Source organism: Scyliorhinus torazame, chromosome 28 (assembly GCF_047496885.1).
Source record: "Scyliorhinus torazame isolate Kashiwa2021f chromosome 28, sScyTor2.1, whole genome shotgun sequence".
Classification (NCBI taxonomy): Eukaryota; Metazoa; Chordata; class Chondrichthyes; order Carcharhiniformes; family Scyliorhinidae; genus Scyliorhinus; species Scyliorhinus torazame.
In genome coordinates this window covers 36,382,305-36,403,436 of record NC_092734.1, presented here as the reverse complement: position 1 = coordinate 36,403,436, position 21,132 = coordinate 36,382,305, and the positions used below count along the sequence as shown (strand labels likewise).

At 48.1% G+C, this 21,132-nt stretch overlaps 1 non-coding gene across 1 annotated transcript; it reads right to left on the bottom strand.

Annotated features, from left to right (window-relative positions):
- Positions 1–3,604: 3,604 nt before the first annotated feature.
- Positions 3,605–3,692, bottom strand: trnay-gua (transfer RNA tyrosine (anticodon GUA)). Its single transcript is given in 2 exon segments — positions 3,605–3,640; positions 3,656–3,692. It is a non-coding gene; the product is annotated as a tRNA-Tyr (tRNA).
- Positions 3,693–21,132: the final 17,440 nt, after the last annotated feature.

Here is a 21,132-nt window from a genome sequence, read left to right as displayed (position 1 = left end):
ACTCTCACTGCCAGGGAGAGTGCAGACAATCAAAGTTAACCCACTGCCCAGGTTCCTCTTCCTGTTCAGATCCCTCCCGATCTACATCCCCAAGGCCTTTTTCAACTTGTGGATGGGAAAGAACCCAAGGATCCAAAAGAAGGTCCTACAGAGGAGGAGGAATGTGGGAGGCCCAGCCCTCCCAAACCTACAGTTCTACCACCGGGTGGCCACAGCAGAAAGAGTGTGGGGATGGGTCAAGAACAGCGAGCGGAGTGGGTGAGGGTGGAGGAGTGTTCCTGTCCAGGGACGTCCCTCCGACCGCTAGCCACAACTGCACTCCCATCCCCCCTGGCCAGAGACTCCAACAGTGGTAGTAGCCATGCTCTGAAATGATGCAGAACTTCGGACTAACCAAAATGTCCACCATGGCCCCCATCTGCAACAACCACAGGTTTACCCCAGCGACAATGGACGCCTCCTTCAAAAAGTGGAGACATAACGAGGGGACATTGATGGTTGGGGACATGTACACGGACAGTAGAGTAGCGACCCTTGGGGAAATCATGGAAAAGATGGAAAAGTTCCATCTCCCGAGAGAAAATGAATTGCGATATATTCAGGTCAAAAACGTTGTCTGCAAAGAAACTACAATGTACCCCAGATACCAAGGCACTCACTATTAGAAAGACTGTTAGACGCAGATGACCTGGAGGGGGTGGAGCTGTGAGGACATGAATGGGAAACTGTTGGAGGAGGCAAGCTCACCCCTGGACGGGACAAGGAAAAAATGGAAGAAGGAGCTGGGCCTGGAGATAAGGGGAGGACTCTGGATCGACGCACTGCCCAGGGCGAACTTGACCTCCTCGTGCGCAGGGCTGAGACAAAGCACGGTAGCACAGTGGTTAGCACTGTTGCTTCACAGCTCCAGGGTCCCAGGTTCGATTCCGGCTTGGGTCACTGTCTGTGCAAAGTCTGCACGTTCTCCCCATGTCTGCGTGGATTTCCTCCGGGTGCTCCGGTTTCCTCCCACAGTCCAAAGATGCGCAAGTTAGGTGGACTGGCCTTGATAAATTGCCCTTTGTGTCCAAAAAGGTTGGGTGGTGTTGCTGGGTTGCGGGGATAGGTTGGAGGCGTGGGCTTAAGTAGGGTGCTTTTTTCAAGGGCTGGTGCAGACTCGATGGGCCGAATGTTGATTGGGGTGCAACCCTTCTGCACTGTGGATTCTATGAACACAGCTAAAGATGGTGCACAAAGCACACTTAACCAGAACTCGAATGAGTAGGTTCTCTCTGGAGGTGGAGGACATATACGAACGGTGCCAGTGAGGCCTGGCCAACCACACCCACATGTTCTGGTCCTGCCTCAGGCTTGTTGGGTACTGGATAGCCTTCTTTGAGGCCATGTCCAGGGATGTGGGGGTGAGGATGGAGCCGTGCCCAAAAGTAGTGGTCTTTGGGGTATCATATCAGCTAGAGTTCTTCATGGGGAGGGGAGCCAACAGCCTAGCCCTTGTCTCCCTGATAGCCCGCCGGAGAATCCTGCTCAGCTGGCGATCGGCAGCACCACCCAAGACTGCAAACTGGCTCTCCGACCTGGCGGAATTTCTCAGTCTGGAGAAAGTAAAATTCACCATCCGGGGATCAGAGGAGGGCCTCCACAGGCCGTGGAAACCGCTGCTGAACCTGTCCCAAGACCTGTTAGTAGTCAGCAACCAATAAAGTAGAGGGTGGGGGAAGACACTGGAGTTGACACGGAACAGAGAGGAGAAAGGGCGGCGGGGACAGGGGATGCAGGAGGACGGGAGTGGGGTGAACACACAAGTGGAACTTGAGGGACAAAAACTGCAGAAGACCCTCTCGCATGCAAGCTGAGGCCCAAACCAAGCTGTACGTACGGGACTGGGCCATGTTGAAGAATTTCATAGAATTTACAGTGCAGAAGGAGGCTATTCGGCCCATCAAGTCTGCACCGGCCCTTGGAAAGAGCACCCTATCCAAGCCCACGCCTCCTCCACCCCATCCCCTTAACCCAGTCACCCCAATCAACCTTTTTGGACACTAAGGGCAATTTAGCATGGCCAATCCATCTTTGGACTGTGGGAGGAAACCGGAGCACCCGGAGGAAACCCACGCAGACACGGGGAGAACGTGCAGACTCCGCACAGACAGTGACCCAAGCCGGGAATCGAACCTGGGACACTGGAGCTGAGAAGCAACAGTGCTAACCACCAAGCTACCGTGCCGCGCAATATCAAATATGTAAGAAAAGTAAATCTGTTAAAGGGGGACACGGGCAAGTTGCTGTTGGAATGCTCTCTGTTGTGAATATATGTGTTGGTTTAGCGTTGTTTTGTAAATTGTTGGATATAAAATATGAAAACTCAATAAAACAAATTTCAAACAAAAAAAGAGATGCCGGTAGGATACTTTACAAAGAAACTAAGTCTATGACAAAGAAAGTGCTCCACCATCGAGAAGGAAACCATAGCATTGCTAACTCGGAACGCAAGATTGCCCCGCTGGAGCTTATTGTTGCAACCTTTCAATGTAAAAACTGTGCATATTCCTCGAAAGGACAATATAATTGCTGATGCATTGTCACGGCAGGTATAAGGGATTGGGGAACTTATGTTGTAGGATAGGAAGAATGAATGGGCATGTGTTTTGTGTCTAGCCCAGCGTGTGGTGACAACCCCCCCCACAATATGCAACCGTCCTGCACGTTTAACCCGCCTTTGCGCCTCACATGAGGCTTCAACCCACCATCTAATATGGTCGAGGGCTATCCTTGCATCAGAAATATTTTCACTTGTGACTGAATAGGATCTGCCCGTCCACTGCTTTATTTGTTTAGCGCACTCTGGAGATTGGGCGAGTCTCTCTGGGAAGAAAACCATGAGATCATTTGGACAATTGTGAGGTAATGCATTTTGGAAGGTCTAATGCAGGTAGGGAATAGACAGTGAATGGGAGAACCCTCAAGAGTATTGACAGTCAGAGAGATCTGGATGTACAGGTCCACAGGTCACTGAAAGGGGCAACACAGGTGGAGAAGGTAGTCAAGAAGGCACACGGCATGCTTGCCTTCATTGGCTGGGGCATTGAGTATAAGAATTGGCAAGTCATGTTGCAGCTGTATAGAACCTTAGTTAGGCCACACTTGGAGTATAGTGTTCAATTCTGGTCACCACACTACCAGAAGGATGTGGAGGCTTTAGAGAGGGTGCAGAAGAGATTTACCAGGATGTTGCCTGGTATGGAGTGCATTAGCTATGAGGAGCGGTTGAATAAACTCGGTTTGTTCTCACTGGAACGACGGAGGTTGAGGGGCGACCTGATAGAGGTCTACAAAATTATGAGGGGTATAGACTGAGTGGATAGTCAGAGACTTTTTCCCAGAGTAGAGGGGTCAATTGAAATGAAATGAAATGAAAATCGCTTATTGTCACGAGTAGGCTTCAATGAAGTTACTGTGAAAAGCCCCTAGTCGCCACATTCCGGCGCCTGTTCAGGGAGGCTGGTACGGGAATCGAACCGTGCTGCTGGCCTGCCTTGGTCTGCTTTCAAAGCCAGCGATTTAGCCCAGTGTGCTAAACCAGCCCCTGAGAAAGGGAAGGGTGGCTTCCTTCGAGCGGGAATTAAACCAGCGACCTAAGGATGTCCGTTTTTATGATCTACAGTCCTCCGCCCTACCAGCTGAGCTATCGAAGGAGAATTACTCGGGGGAATAGGTTTTGTTGTGTTATGCTGCTTCGGATAACACCGGCTGCTACTTGATGCAGTCTTAACTAAAGGATGCTCCAGACTCTGAAATGACTTCAACGTGTTTATTGAACTATTAACACAGTTCTCAAATGAGTTTGACTCTCTGCTAATCTAACTAGTAACTCAGTCTAACTGTACCAGCTTGCTCTAAGCCACGTGCTGGGGTGTGATGCTGATGATCAAATCGGTCTAACTCTCTAGATGTCTGTCTGTGGGAAGAGGCAGGGTGTGAGTGCCTCGTCCCTTTTATAGTGTTTATGTCATGCCCCCTTGTGGTGATGCCACCTCTGAGTGTCCTGACTGCCCATTGGTTGTGTCCTATTCTGAGTGTTCATCGGTTGCATGTTTGCATATCATGACAGGTTTAAGGTGCGAGGGGCAAGGTTTAGAGGAGATGTACGAGGCACGTTTTTTACACAGAGGGTAGTGGGTGCCTGGAACTCGCTACCGGAGGAGGTGGTGGAAGCAGGGACGATAGTGACATTTAAGGGGCATCTTGACAAATACATGAATAGGATGGGAATAGAGGGATACGGACCCAGGAAGTGTAGAAGTTTAGACCGGCAGCGTGGTCGGCACAGGCTTGGAGTGCTCTACTGCAAGCTCTACCTTTCTTTGTTCTTTGTCTCGGGAGGGCACAATACCCGAGTTGGCAAATTGGGCAAAGGGAGGTTGCTTAACGCGTCAGGGTTAGCATTGTCCTTCGCTGCCCTGTGTACGATACTTTACTGACATTGTTATGGGTCCAGACCAAAACCCCAATTTTTTGTTAATCCCGGACTAGAACCCGATTGTTATGGGTCCAAGAACGAGAACGCCAATTTGTTATGGGATTTCGGGTGAGAACCTACCGCTTTACTTTGGAAATCTGTGGGGAAATGAACCAGTAGACAGCTTTTATAGTGAAACAAACTTCAATCTAAACACAGAATTAAGCACCTGAGCGATAAGAAAATAGCTTACGTTCAACAGTTGAAGAATCTTGCTTGGTGTCCAACCCTGCCTCGTTGGCACAGCGGTTAGCACTACCGCCTCACACCGCCAAGGACCCGGGTTCGATTCTGGCCTTGGGTGACTGTCTGCGTGGCGTTTGTACAGTCTCCCCGTGTCTGCGTGGAGTTTGTACAGTCTCCCCGTGTCTGCGTAGAGTTTGTACAGTCTCCCTGTGTCTGCGTGGCGTTTGTACAGTCTCCCCGTGTCTGCGTGGAGTTTGTACAGTCTCCCTGTGTCTGCGTGGCGTTTGTACAGTCTTCCCGTGTCTGTGTAGAGTTTGTACAGTCTCCCCGTGTCTGCGTGGCGTTTGTACAGTCTCCCCGTGTCTGCGTGGCGTTTGTACAGTCTTCCCGTGTCTGTGTAGAGTTTGTACAGTCTCCCCGTGTCTGCGTGGCGTTTGTACAGTCTCCCCGTGTCTGTGTAGAGTTTGTACAGTCTCCCTGTGTCTGCGTGGCGTTTGTACAGTCTCCCCGTGTCTGCGTGGCTTTCTAATTTCTCGCTAAGGTTTCAATTTTTTCTTGAATTTTTGATGTGACCAATTTGATATTAAGGTTTGGACAGATGTGTATCACAGAATGCTGCCGCATGATCATAGTCAGAGGGCAGAGAGGATCATGTAATCTAGATTGGTTAATCTGGAATTTCGACATAAGAAAGAAGCAGTCGCTTTACTGGGAGTATACTACAGACCCCCAAATTGTGAAAGGCGATAGAAGAGCAAATGTGGAGGCAGATTTCTGCCTGTAAGAACAAGAGGGCAGTAATAGTCGGAGGCTTTAACGATCCCAATATCAATTGGGATTCAAACAAGATAAGGGGAACTGAGGGAGAAAGATTTCTGCAGTGTGTGCAGGAAAAACCTTTTAGCCAACGAGAGGAGATGCAATTCTAGACCTAATCTTGGGGAACGAAGAAGGACAAGTGGATGAAGTAACAGCGGCCGACCATATCGGGGATAGTGATCACAATTCAATTAGATTTAGGGTTACCATGGGAAAGGACAGAGATAACGCAAGAGTAAAAGTTTTGAATTGGGGAAGACAATGTTTGCAGTAATGAGGAGGGACTTGGCTGAGGTGGACTGGCCAGTTCTGCTGGAGGATAAATCTGTGGAAAACCAGTGGGAAGCACTAAACGGAGAGACCCTAAATATACAAAGTAGACACGTCCCCTCCAGAATTAAGAGTGGTACTGCCAAATCTAGACCCTCTGGTTGTCTAGAGGAATACAGGGGAAGATCAAACAGAAAAAGAAAGTGCACGATAGGTATAAAGAACTGAACACTGCAGATAGCCGTGACGGGTATAGGAAGCGCAGGGACAAAGTCAAAAAGGAAATAAGGAAATCAAAGAGAGGACATGAGAAATGATTAGCAAGTAAAGTTAAAGTTAAAGAAAATCCACCCAAAGATCTTTTCCCAATATATTAATGGTAAAAGGTTAAGGCAAAGGTGGGACCCACCAGAGATGAAGAGGGGAACTTGTGTGTAGATGCAGAGGCTGTGGGAAAGGTATGAAATGAATATTTTGTCTCCGTGTTTACAAAGGAAATGGAAGGTGCAGCTATAGCAGTCCAGGAGGAACACCATGAGATACTGAGTGGAATAATCATAGATGGATGCACATAAGAAAGCATAAAGAGAGAAGGGTTGGAATCCTTGAAAGTTGATAAGTCGCCAGGGCCAGATGCATTGTTTCCAAGGCTAATGAAGGCGGTCAGGGAGGAGATAGCAGATGCTCTGAGGACGATTTTCCAATCGGGGAGGTACTGGAGGACTGGAGAAATGCAAAAGTGGTTCCATTGTTTAATAAGGGATCGAAGGAAATGTCAAACAATTATAGGCTAGTTAGTCTTACATCAGGGGTGGACAAATTAGTAGAATCAACCCTGAGAGATAGGTTTAACTTGTACAGAAATTATGGACTAGTCAGTGATTGTCAGCATAGATTTGTTAAAGGAAGGTCTTTTCTCACAAATTTTTTGACAAAGTGACAAGAAGGGTTGATGAAGGTAGTGCAGTGGATGTTTTGTACATGGATTTTAACAAGGTGTTTGACAAAGTAACACATGGAAGATTGGTCAGGAAAGTGAAAGCTCATGGGGTACAGGGCAATGTGGCAAACTGGATAAAAAGTTTTCTTCATAACAGGAACAGGAAACAAAGGATAATGGTCGATGGCTGCCCTTGCAATTGGAAAGTTGTTTCAAGTGGTGTTCCACAGGGCTCGTTGTTTGTGTGTGTTATATATTAACGATTTGGTTGTGAACGTTGGGGGCACGATTGGGAAATTTGCAGATGACACAAAGATTGGCTGAGGGGTGGACAGTGTAGAGGATAGCTCTAATCTTTAAAATGATACAGATGGGTTGGTGAAGTGGGCAATAAAATGGCCGATGGAATTTAACACAGAGAAGTGTGAGGTCATGCATTTAGAGAGGTCGAACAGTTATAGGGAATACACAGTAAATGGGAATATACTAAGAGGGGTAGATGAAGGGAGAGATCTTGGCGTACAAGTACACAGGTCCCTATAGGCAGCCGTTCAAGTAGACAAGGCTGTTCAGAAAGCAGATGGAATGCTCTCATTCATTGGCAGAGGTATAGAATATAAAAGTAAGGATATAATGTTGGAATTGTAGAAAACACCGGTGGCCACAACTGGAGTATTGTGCGCAGTTCTGGTCACCACATTACTGGAAGGACGTTATTGCTCTGGAGAGAGGGCAGAGGAGGTTTACAAGAATGTTGCCAGGGCTGGAAAAGTGTAGCTCCGAGGAGAGATTGGAGAGGTTGGGGTTATTTTCCCTGGAACAAAGAAGGCTGAGGGGTGACTTAATTGAGGTGTACAAAAATCATGAGGGGAAGAGATAGAGTGGGCAGGATAAAATTGTTTCCCCTGGTGGAGATTCTAGAACCAGGGGACATAGAACATAGAACATAGAACAATACAGCGCAGTACAGGCCCTTCGGCCCACGATGTTGCACCAAAACAAAAGCCATCTAACCTACACTATGCCATTATCATCCATATGTTTATCCAATAAACTTTTAAATGCCCTCAATGTTGGCGAGTTCACTACTGTAGCAGGTAGGGCATTTCACGGCCTCACTACTCTTTGCGTAAAGAACCCACCTCTGACCTCTGTCCTATATCTATTACCCCTCAGTTTAAAGTTATGTCCCCTCGTGCCAGCCATTTCCATCCGCGGGAGAAGGCTCTCACTGTCCACCCTATCCAACCCCCTGATCATTTTGTATGCCTCTATTAAGTCTCCTCTTAACCTTCTTCTCTCCAACGAAAACAACCTCAAGTCCATCAGCCTTTCCTCATAAGATTTTCCCTCCATACCAGGCAACATCCTGGTAAATCTCCTCTGCACCCGCTCCAAAGCCTCCACGTCCTTCCTATAATGCGGTGACCAGAACTGTACGCAATACTCCAAATGCGGCTGTACCAGAGTTCTGTACAGCTGCAACATGACCTCCTGACTCCGGAACTCAATCCCTCTACCAATAAAGGCCAACACTCCATAGGCCTTCTTCACAACCCTATCAACCTGGGTGGCAACTTTCAGGGATCTATGAACATGGACACCTAGATCCCTCTGCTCATCCACACTTTCAAGAACTTTACCATTAGCCAAATATTCCGCATTCCTGTTATTCCTTCCAAAGTGAATCACCTCACACTTCTCTACATTAAACTCCATTTGCCACCTCTCAGCCCAGCTCTGCAGCTTATCTATATCCCTCTGTAACCTGCTACATCCTTCCACACTATCGACAACACCACCGACTTTAGTATCGTCTGCAAATTTACTCACCCACCCTTCTGCGCCTTCCTCTAGGTCATTGATAAAAATGACAAACAGCAACGGCCCCAGAACAGATCCTTGTGGTACTCCACTTGTGACTGTACTCCATTCTGAACATTTCCCATCAACCACCACCCTCTGTCTTCTTTCAGCTAGCCAATTTCTGATCCACATCTCTAAATCACCCTCAATCCCCAGCCTCCGTATTTTCTGCAATAGCCTATCGTGGGGAACCTTATCAAACGCTTTGCTGAAATCCATATACACCACATCAACTGCTCTACCCTCATCTACCTGTTCAGTCACCTTCTCAAAGAACTCAGTAAGGTTTGTGAGGCATGACCTACCCTTCACAAAGCCATGCTGACTATCCCTGATCATATTATTCCTATCTAGATGATTATAAATCTTGTCTCTTATAATCCCCTCCAAGACTTTACCCACTACAGACGTGAGGCTCACCGGTCTATAGTTGCCGGGGTTGTCTCTGCTCCCCTTTTTGAACAAAGGGACCACATTTGCTGTCCTCCAGTCCTCTGGCACTATTCCTGTAGCCAATGATGACATAAAAATCAAAGCCAAAGGTCCAGCAATCTCTTCCCTGGCCTCCCAGAGAATCCTAGGATAAATCCCATCAGGACCCGGGGACTTATCTATTTTCAGCCTGTCCAGAATTGCCAACATCTCTTCCCTATGTACCTCAATGCCATCTATTCTATTAGCCTGCGGCTCAGCATTCTCCTCCACAACATTATCTTTTGCCTGAGTGAATGCTGACGAAAAATATTCATTTAGTATTCCGCCTATCCCTTCAGACTCCACACACAATTTCCCATCCCTGTCCTGGACTGGTCCTACTCTTTCCCTAGTCATTCGCTTATTCCTGACATACCTATAGAGGTATGACATAGATTCAAGATAAGTGTCAGAATTTGTCGAGAGGACATGAGGAAGAACCTTTTTACACAGAGGGTAGTGGGAGTGTGGAATTTGCTGCCCGAGTTGGTGATGGAGGCAGAGACCCGAAACTCTTTTAAAAAGTACCTGGATCGCCACCTTAAGGTACAGGGCTATGGACCGGGGACAGGAAGGTGGCATGGACAAAGTGGGCTGAATGTCCTCCTTCTGTGCTGTAACTTTTCCATGATTCTATGAATCTATTGGTCCACGGTGCAAATGGAAAATAGCCAAATAGAAAAGAGCAAATCACGGAGTTAACATATAAACCAATCAGAAGCCAACGCGCTCAATCACAATGTATGTTGCAGTTTGCTGTCCTTTACATAAGTCAGGTGTTTTATTAGATATATAGATGGATGGACAGACAGACAGATAGACAGACAGATCAGATGGACAGACGGGTGGTTGGGAGGATGGACAGACAGACAGACAGCTAGGTGGATAGATAAGATGGGTCGACAGATGGACGGACAGACGGGGAGACAGATAGACAGGCAACTAGACAGATGGATAGGATGGATAGACCAATAGGATAGGTAGATAGACAACCAGACAGACAGCTAGATGGATGGATAGGATGGATACACAGACTGACTGACAGACTGACAGACCATTAGAGAGACAGGCAGACAGAGATACAGCTGGATGGATGGATAGGATTGGGTAGGATAGGATAGGATGGACCGACAGACGGATGGATGGACCTACAGGTTAACCGACAGATGAGTAGATGGACAGACAGACAGATAAATAGAAAGAGAGTCAGACGGACTGCTCGATGGATGGATAGGATGGATAGACACACAGATGGACGAACGGAAAGATGGACAGATGGACAGGCAGACAGACGAACGGACAGATAGATGGAGAGACAGACAGACTGACAGCTAGATAGATGGATAGACAGATAGGTAGATAGATAAGAAGAAAGAGGAGGCATTTGTCAGGGCTAAAAGGCTGGGAACAGACGAAGCCTGTGTGGCATATAAGGAAAGTAGGAAGGAACTTAAGCAGGGAGTCAGGAGGGCTAGAAGGGGTCATGAAAAGTCATTGGCAAATAGGGTTAAGGAAAATCCCAAGGCTTTTTACACTTACATAAAAAGCAAGAGGGTAGCCAGGGAAAGGGTTGGCCCACTGAAGGATAGGCAAGGGAATCTATGTGTGGAGCCAGAGGAAATGGGCGAGGTACTAAATGAATACTTTGCATCAGTATTCACCAAAGAGAAGGAATTGGTAGATGTTGAGTCTGGAGAAGGGGGTGTAGATAGCCTGGGTCACATTGTGATCCAAAAAGACGAGGTGTTGGGTGTCTTAAAAAATATTAAGGTAGATAAGTCCCCAGGGCCGGATGGGATCTACCCCAGAATACTGAAGGAGGCTGGAGAGGAAATTGCTGAGGCCTTGACAGAAATCTTTGGATCCTCGCTGTCTTCAGGGGATGTCCCGGAGGACTGGAGAATAGCCAATGTTGTTCCTCTGTTTAAGAAGGGTGGCAGGGATAATCCCGGGAACTACAGGCCGGTGAGCCTTACTTCAGTGGTAGGGAAATTACTGGAGAGAATTCTTCGAGACAGGATCTACTCCCATTTGGAAGCAAATGGACGTATTAGTGAGAGGCAGCACGGTTTTGTGAAGGGGAGGTCGTGTCTCACTAACTTGATCGAGTTTTTCGAGGAGGTCACTAAGATGATTGATGCAGGTAGGGCAGTAGATGTTGTCTATATGGACTTCAGTAAGGCCTTTGACAAGGTCCCTCATGGTAGACTAGTACAAAAGGTGAAGTCACACGGGATCAGGGGTGAACTGGCAAGGTGGATACAGAACTGGCTAGGCCATAGAAGGCAGAGGGTAGCAATGGAGGGATGCTTTTCTAATTGGAGGGCTGTGACCAGTGGTGTTCCACAGGGATCAGTGCTGGGACCTTTGCTCTTTGTAGTATATATAAATGATTTGGAGGAAAATGTAACTGGTCTGATTAGTAAGTTTGCAGACGACACAAAGGTTGGTGGAATTGCGGATAGCGATGAGGACTGTCTGAGGATACAGCAGGATTTAGATTGTCTGGAGACTTGGGCGGAGAGATGGCAGATGGAGTTTAACCTGGACAAATGTGAGGTAATGCATTTTGGAAGGGCTAATGCAGGTAGGGAATATACAGTGAATGGTAGAACCCTCAAGAGTATTCAAAGTCAAAGAGATCTAGGAGTACAGGTCCACAGATCACTGAAAGGGGCTACACAGGTGGAGAAGGTAGTCAAGAAGGCATACGGCATGCTTGCCTTCATTGGCCGGGGCATTGAGTATAAGAATTGGCAAGTCATGTTGCAGCTGTATAGAACCTTAGTTAGGCCACACTTGGAGTATAGTGTTCAATTCTGGTCGCCACACTACCAGAAGGATGTGGAGGCTTTAGAGAGGGTGCAGAAGAGATTTACCAGAATGTTGCCTGGTATGGAGGGCATAAGCTATGAGGAGCGATTGAATAAACTCGGTTTGTTCTCACTGGAACGAAGGAGGTTGAGGGGCGACCTGATAGAGGTATACAAAATTATGAGGGGCATAGACAGAGTGGATAGTCAGAGGCTTTTCCCCAGGGTAGAGGGGTCAATTACTAGGGGGCATAGGTTTAAGGTGAGAGGGGCAAAGTTTAGAGTAGATGTACGAGGCAAGTTTTTTACGCAGAGGGTAGTGGGTGCATGGAACTCACTACCGGAGGAGGTAGTGGAGGCAGGGACGATAGGGACATTTAAGGGGCATCTTGACAAATATATGAATAGGATGGGAATAGAAGGATACGGACCCAGGAAGTGTAGAAGATTGTAGTTTAGTCGGGCAGTATGGTCGGCACGGGCTTGGAGGGCCGAAGGGCCTGTTCCTGTGCTGTACATTTCTTTGTTCTTTGTTGATAGGTAGATAGATGGATGGATGGATGGATGTAATACACATGTACGTAGTGTGGGTGTTTGTATGCTGACGGTATGCTCAATAAATAGACCTGTCCAGGCTACTCAGTGACTCAGAGGAAGTCTATATCCCCAGCTGGTGTGTGAATGTGTTTTCTCTTTGCTGGTTTCGTTCATTGACAATTTCCAAGTGAAATGTCCTGCTGAGCTCCAGTGAAACAGCCTCTCGATTAACCCATTCCTGCCCCATCCTGGCCGTATCCCCAAGGCTCTCAGTACAGTGTGAGGCACTGCCTGCAGATTATGCTATGAATTGGCCCCAGTTTTAATTTGCATGTTATTTTTAGAATTCTGCAAAATTACCATTAATTTATTCCTCTCTGTGCATTTCATTTAGATAACAAACCAACACCACAATGCAAGGAGAAGTGATTAATCAAGTGAGCCTTTGAATGAATTTAAATGTGGTTCTACTGGTGATGGCCATTTTCTCTGCTCCTCTCTCAAAAGTCTGATTCTTTCTGATGGCGTTCTACAACAATTCATATTTCTTCAAATAACCGTCTGTGCTGTGAATGGCAGCTGTGGAGAAGGGCAACTGGATCACACCATCCCCTAACCAGATGTGAAACCCAGGACCATAAACATTGGCTTCTCCCAGAATCTAGAGCCCTACAGTGCTGAAGGAGGCCATTCGGCCCATCGAGTCTGCACCAACCCTCTGAAAGAGCACCCGGCCTAGGCCCACTCCCCCGCCCTATCTCTCTAACCCCACCAAACCTTTTGGACACTAAGGGGCAATTTAGCACGGCCAATCCACCTAACATGCACATCTTTGTACTGTGGGAAGAAACCGGAACACCCGAGGAAACCCACGCGGACACGGGGAGAAGGTTCAAACTCCACACAATCACCCGAGGCCGGAATCGAACCCGGGTCCCTGGTGCTGTGAGGCAGCAGTGCCACCCATGTCTTCTGACGTCCCTGCCCTTCTCGGGGCTGTCGAGCTTAATGCCACACGTGCAGCATCCAACCCAGTGCCTCCTCACTGGGTGCGGAAGTCAATTTTAAGAAGGGCAAGTGGACATTGCACACAATCTCAGAACTGTTATGGCCCATCGTGTCTGCCCTGCCTGTCCAAATGAACCATCCACTAAGGAGCATTCTCCCACCTCCTCCCCACAACCCTGCACAATCTTCCATTTTCAGACAACATTTGAATGCCTCAATTGAACCTGCCTCCACCACACTGTCAGGCAGTGTAATCCAGGCCTTAACCACTCGGGCATCGTCGAATTGAATGGCAGGGAATGTTCGAGTAGGCCGAATGGCCTCCTCCTCTCCCAATGAAGCTGGGGCTCAGCGTCAATAGGATTAGGTGACAACTCATTCTTTCGCCCCCTCACCCACCCACCCACCATTTCTCCCAACTCCATATCTCCCCGGAGCAACGCAGGCCAGGGAGGGTCGCACAAGAAACAGGAGAAGCGAAGGAAAGAACATGAAACAGGGCGCAAGGGTGGGCCCAAACTGAACGTTGAGATTTGATGCAAAGTGGCATCAATGTGTTTGCATTCAGCATGTCTTCTAATTGGCCATTGTTTTCATTAGAATAATTATACAATCAAATTAGTTTTTCCTTACAGCGAGAGAGAAGGAGACACACATGCAATAGTTCTTTTCTATTAGAAATTTAAAACCAGCTGAGAACTCTGTATTGATACAGATTCTGCAAATGTGATCATGCTGTACATGAATATATTGTTCCTAATTACATCAGTTATGTGTAATGATATTGGCTGCAAGGATCCTCAGCCACTGGCATATCAACAAAACCTGATGGTACAACGGCTTTACACCTCAGCACACATGATTAGATACACGATTTGTTATAAATAAGATTATTATAATTAACGTGTCATGCACAACTGCTGAATATTCACTTGTTGGTGTACCGTGTCCTGTGAAGTGCCTAGTTCAGCCCCACAGGGTTCCATGATAGCTGTGACAGTTCGAGCCTCTTAGAACTCTTTTCGCAAAGGCTGATGCTGTCCGCCTGAGAGGTATCTTCAAATGAGTTCATTGCAGTCTAAAGCCTAAAATGATAAAGGGAGGGCTGCACGGTGGCACACTGGTTAGCACTGCTGCCTCGCGCCGCCGAGGACCCGGGTTCGATCCCGGCCCCAGGTCACTGTCCGTGTCTGCGTGGGTCTCACCCCCACAACCCAAAGATGTGCAGCGCTAAATTGGCCCTCAATTGGAAAAAAAAATTTGGGTACTCTAAATTAATAAATAAATGAATAAATAAAATGATAACGGCAAGTTTCTCGTTTCCTTTTGCCTTTCTTTCAGAGAGGCCATTTTTAAGATGGCGTTTAGCAGATATTTTTAGCTTGTTGTTCCCTCTTTGTTCCATTTCTTGTCTTCAAGATGCTTTAAGAAAGGTGCCTGCCAGGCCACATTTGGAGTACTGTGTTCAGTTCTGGGGACCTTATTGAAGGAAGGATGTTTGTGCCCTGGAGAGAGAGCAGAGGAGATTTACCGGAATGATTCCAGGAATGAGGAATTTTAGACACAAGGAAAGATTGGAGAAATTGGGCTTGTTCTCCGTGGGGCAGGGAAGATTAAGAGGCGGCCTTATTGAGGTGTTCAAAATTCTGAACAATCCTGACAGGGTAAAGGAGGATATTCTGTGTCCTCTAGTTGGTGACAAGGAGTCACAATTTCAAGATGGTCAGCAAGAGAGCTGGGAGTGAGATGAGGAGAAACCTCTTTACTCAGAGAGCTGTTGGGGTGTGGAATGCGCTGCCTGGGAGAGTGGTGGAGGCGGATTCCAGAGGAGGTTCCAAAAGAGAGCGGGATATATATTTGAAAGGGATGAATTTGGAGGGCTATGGAGATAGGGCGGGGGGATGGAACCAGCTAGGTTGCTCTTTTGAGAGCCGGTGCAGACACGATGGGCCGAATGGCCTCCTTGTGCGCTGTAAATAACAAACAAACAAATTTGCAAGGGACTTAGGAAGTGGCAATGATTAAACTCCCAGTGAGACTCGCTGAATACAAGCTCCCTGTTAAAGGGAGCAGGACCTGAAACCATGTATAGCTAAACATCTGTATAAACTTTGGGTACCAACTGAGAGGAGTGACCCGACATGGGTCTTTAGCGCCACGTAAATAATAGTTACTGTAATAAAACGTTATTTCTTTTCTACAAATCGGTACAGACTCCCTTCGTGGCCTACTAAAGTGTCATTCTCTAACAAATCTTCAACAGGCAGCACGGTAGCACAGTGGTTAGCACAATTGCTTCACAGCTCCAGGGTACCAGGTTCGATTCCCGGCTTGGGTCACTGTCTGTGCGGAGTCTGCACGTTCTCCCCGTGTCTGCGTGGGTTTCCTCCGGGTGCTCCGGTTTCCTCGCACACTCCAAAGATGTGCAGGTTAGGTGGATTGGCCACGCTAAATTGCCCTTAGTGTCCAAAATTGCCCTTAGTGTTGGGTGGGGTTACTGGGTTATGGGGATAGGGTGGAGGTGAGGACCTTGGGTAGGGTGCTCTTTCCACGAGCCGGTGCAGACTCGATGGGCCGAATGGCCTCCTTCTGCACTGTAAATTCTATGAAAGCCACTTTCGTCAGAGAACTACAGTCATTCCTTTGGCTCTGAATAAAATAGGCCAGAAATAAGTCTCTGGTAAGCAAGGAGCAGCACAACCTAATGGTGAAAATAATCAACATCTATTACTGGGCTGTTAATCGATGGCAGCGTTTAATCGATGTACCTGTAACATGGGCAGTACTTGTTTAACACTACAGTTGGCCATTACTGTGTTTGTGAAATGGAATTTGTTGTTCATTATTTGAGTAACCTGCCCCCTGCCTCAACAATTAATTTCATGCCGTCAAGACATTTTCACTTGGATGTAGGAATCCAATACCTTTGGATATGCTAGTTTGTTATGGTTTGTGATCTATCCACATCAGATGTGGAAAAATGCTTCTGCAGAAGGGGCCTGGGCTGTCCTATTTGGGGTTATTGCCACACAGGTCAATGGGACATGATGGCGAGTGTTGCTGTTGGAGGCCTGGCCTCCAAAGGAAAGTATGGACTGTGTTCAAACAAGGTTTTCCAAAGGGAAGATAAAAGCAAATTGCTGCAGGTGCTGGAATCTGAAACAAAGACAGAAAATGCTGGACAATCTCGGCAGGTCTGACAGCCTCTGTGGAGAGAGAAGGGAGCTGACGTTTCGAGTCTGGGTGACTCTGTCAAAGCTGGAGAGAAGTGGAAATGGGGTCATGTTTATTCTGTAGTGGGGGGGGGGGGGCGGGTAGAGCGGTGGGGCTGGATAGGGGGCAGTGATAGGTGAAGATTGGCAAATATGTTGAGTACAGAGAATAAAAGGAATGTTAATGGGGGTGATTAAGGCTGAGAAGGGAGCTGATAGGGGCACAAAAAGAGATTAGAATGTGTGAATGGCAAGGTGAGCAGTGTGTCAAAGGGCAACTGGCAACAGATGGCCCAAGTGAGATGGGGGGAGGGGAGACAATGGTGAGGGGAAAACAGATCAATGGAAGAAATGAAAATAAATGATTAGAAATGAAAATGGGGTGAGGGTGGACGAGAGAGTTCACAGTCTGAAGTTGTTGACCTCAATGTTAAGTCCGGAAGGCTGGAACGTGACTAAGGGGGCATTCCAAAGGGAATTAGACTGTTATCTGAAAAGGAAACTACCCAGCCTTCAGAATAGCGACCACGCCACCACACAACCCTGCCATGGCAATCTCTGCAAGACGTGTTAGATCATCGACATGGATACCACCATTACACGTGAGAACACCACCCACCAGGTACGCGGTACATACTCGTGCGACTCGGCCAACGTTGTCTACCTCATACGCTGCAGGAAAGGATGTCCCGAAGCGTGGTACATTGGCGAGACCATGCAGACGCTGCGACAACGAATGAACGGACAATCACCAGGCAGGAATGTTCCCTTCCAGTCGGGGACAACTTCAGCAGTCAAGGGCACTCAGCCTCTGATCTCCGGGTAAGCGTTCTCCAAGGTGGCCTTCAGGACGCGCGACAACGCAGAATCGCCAAGCAGAAACTTATAGCCAAGTTCCGCACACATGAGTGCGGCCTCAACCGGGACCTGGGATTCATGTCGCATTACATTCATCCCCCACCATCTGGCCTGGGCTTGAGAAATCCTACCAACTGTCCTGGCCTGAGACAATTCACACCTCTTTAACCTGGGGTTACCCCTATTTCTGGATCTGTAAAGACTTAATTACCAGCAAATGCTCGCATTCTAAGCATTGTCTTGCATCTTTGAATCTGTCTATATGTATGTTTCTGGAACCTACATCTTCATTCACCTGAGGAAGGAGCAGTGCTCCGAAAGCTAGTGTTTGAAACAAACCTGTTGGACTTTAACCTGGTGTTGTAAGACTTCTATCTGAAAAGGAGTAATGTGAAGGGTTCCGGGGGTGGTACGCTGAAGAATAAATAGTACAAGGGAAATTATTCAATTGGAGAGTCGGTCTGGGCAATGATGGGCTGAATGGCCTTCTTCACTGCTGTAACAGCTCTGTAATTCTGTGTGATGTCCATTTACCCTGCTTTAAATTGTCTTCTAGATCGGGTGAGACGCTCTGCGTTGGATACTGGTCATCGTGGCATTAACCTCAACAGCGATGAGATGGGAAGGGGAGACAGAAGCCAAGGTCGATGGGCCTGTCTGTAATGGGCCACCCTGAATGGCAAATGTAGGTAGGTTCGACATTTGGTTAAGGTATGGCCGGGTCCAGTTGACCTCCCACACAGACAAACCGTCGACCAACACTCCTGACATACACTGACATATACAGAAAAGTGTATGTCTTGCAAGTGTCCTTCCTGTTTATTCCCTCATTACCCCTTTCTTTTACTTTTGCTGTTACTATTTTTGATCCATGGATGATTAATGGACATGTCACTTGAAGGACGCAGCCTGTATCCTTAATTCAAGCAGTAGAAAGCAGGCGTTACAGGAGAGATCACCTGCTGGTTTGAACTGCAGGAGTTGCAGACTTTTCGGCACCAGTGAGGGAGATGGGATTGGGACTCGGTTTGATTGATTTGGCCGGTGGCCAATGAATTGGCAGAAAAGGCTGTGTTCTGCCCTGTAACAGGTGGTGTTTGGATCTGATCCCACCGGAAAGCTCCCGGCAGCAGAAAGAAAGAACCTCTCTGTTTTTCTCCAGGATGGCTGTGTTACTCAACTGGCAGAGAGCTTGGATGAATCTATTCATAGGAGAACCATTCCAGGCTATGCAAGCAAAGTCCAGAACCCGGACATATCCCTCCAGAAGGCTCGTGAGTGCTACATTCCTAAACTACAGAGAACCTGAATGAGTGAATCTGCAGAGAAAAATCGTACAGGCGAAAAACCAAAGACTTTAATCTGTTGCTCGCTGTGAAGAAAGATGTGTTCAGAACCATAATCTGAGACAAAGCCTCTTTCTTCCTTTAACTTATGATTTTTGGACGGCACGGGGGCGCAGTGGTTAGCACTGCTGCCTCACAGCGCCGAGGACCCGTGTTCGATCCCGGTCACTGTCCGTGCGGAGTTTGCACACTCTCCCCATGTTTGTGTGTGCCTCACCCCCACAACCTAAAAGATGTGCCGGGTAGGTGGATTGGCCATTCTAAATTGTCCATTCATTGGAAAAAACATTTGGTGCTCGAAATTTTTTAAAAAACTTATGGGCTGGGGCTCTCTGAGCCCACGCCGGCTCGGAGAATCAGAGTTGACACCGGGACAACCTGCGATGCCAGTCCGACGCTGGGACACGATTCTGTGGCGACTGGAGAATCGCCGGAAGCCACGTGCGCGCATCGACGCGGCGCCGGTCAGGGCCGTTGAAAGAGGCCCCTGCGGCGATTCTCCGCGGTCGACCGGCCGAGTTCCCACTGGTGTGGTTCTAACATGGTTCCACCCGGCGGGAGCTCGGACCCGTGGCCGCGGTGGCTGTCCTGGCGGGGGGGGGTCAGACTCCGGGGGGGGCCTCAAGGACGGTTAGGCCCGCGATCGGGGTGCGTATGAACCGGGGGGGGGGGGCCTACCTTCTTCCGCGCTGGCCCGCTGTTTGGCTCCGCCATGCGCGGACCCACGGCCGGCAGTGCAGTGCTGCGTGTCAGCGTCGGCGCTGCGTGGAACAATCCGGCGCCGTGCTTGCGCCCTGTGGGCCACGGAATCACTCGGCCAGGAGGCCCATTGATGGCGATATTAATCACTCCGGTGTCAACGCCGGCCTCAATACTTAGCCGCCGTATTGCAGAATCCCAGCCCCGATTTTTCCCCCTTTCCACCCTTCTCTGTTTGTCTGTCTTGTGTGTATGTGTGTGCGTGTGTGTGTGTGTGCATGTGTGTGTCTGTGTGTGTGTGTGCATGTGTGTGTGTGTGTGTGTGTGTGCATGTGTGTGTGTGTGTGCATGTGTGTGTGCGTGCGTGTGTGCATGTGCGTGTGTGTGTGTGCATGTGTGTGTGTGTGTATGTGCATTTGTGTGTGTGTGTGCATGTGCGTGTGTGTGCATGTGTGCGTGTGTGTGCATGTGCGTTTGTGTGTGCATGTGCGTGTGTGTGTGTGCCTGTGCGTGTGTGTGTGTGCATGTGCGTGTGTGTGTGTGTGTGCATGTGCATGTGTGCATGTGTGTGTGTGCGTGTGTGTGTGTGTGCATGTGCGTGTGCGTGTGTGTGTGTGTGTGTGTGTGTGTAGAGGGTGGGGATTGGGAATTAGCTTATAGTTAACCAGTTGTATTTACTGCATATTTCATGATAGTTCTTATCACAAATAAACAGTAATTGTGTTCACATTTACAAACCTGGTGACTGTAATTATTGGGCATGATGACTTTGGGTATTTTGGCACAAATTATCGGTTAATTCACTCATGTTCTGACTCCAGGGCATGTGGGGCTGAAATTGATCGTGCGCTAGCAAGAATCAGACCTTCGGGTGAGGAGGGGGGAAAGTTTGACGTGGTCTGCACTGTAAACCTCAGGAGGAGTGCTATTCCGACAGCAGGCAACCCTCCCGGCTGATGTGTGACACTACAGGAATGAAATTCCTCCCCATAGACTTTGCTTCCACAGGCATCTGTACTTCCTGTGGCATCAGGTGTAGTATAAACCCTCCCCTTATATGTTTAGAAATCTCAACTGAATGGGAAACGGTGACGCAGTGCCAATATTCCTGGCCCGTAATCCAGAGGTCCAGCCTAATGCTCAGGTGACATGGGGTTCAAATCCCATCACAGCAGCTGGTGGAATGTAAACCCAGTTAATAAAACTGGAATGTAAAGCTAGTACCAGCGAAGGTGTCCATGACAGCTATCATCGATTGTTGCGGAAATTCATCTGGTCCACTCGTGCCTTTTAGGGAGAGTAATCTGCCGTCCGTACCCAATCTGGTCTGGCCTACATGTAACCCACACCAATGTGGTTGACTCTGAATTGCCCTTAACTTGCCTTAGCAACAAATGCTGGCTTGCCAGTGATGCCCTCTTCCCATAGAATAATTGTTAAAAACCCAGCTCAGCCAAACGGCAAAGAGGTTAGGACAAATAGTATGGATTCAGAAGTCTAGGTCATGCCTCACAAATCTATTGAAATTCTTCGAGGAGGTGACTCACATCGTTGCTGATACAACCTACTTGGGTTTTCAGGAAGCATT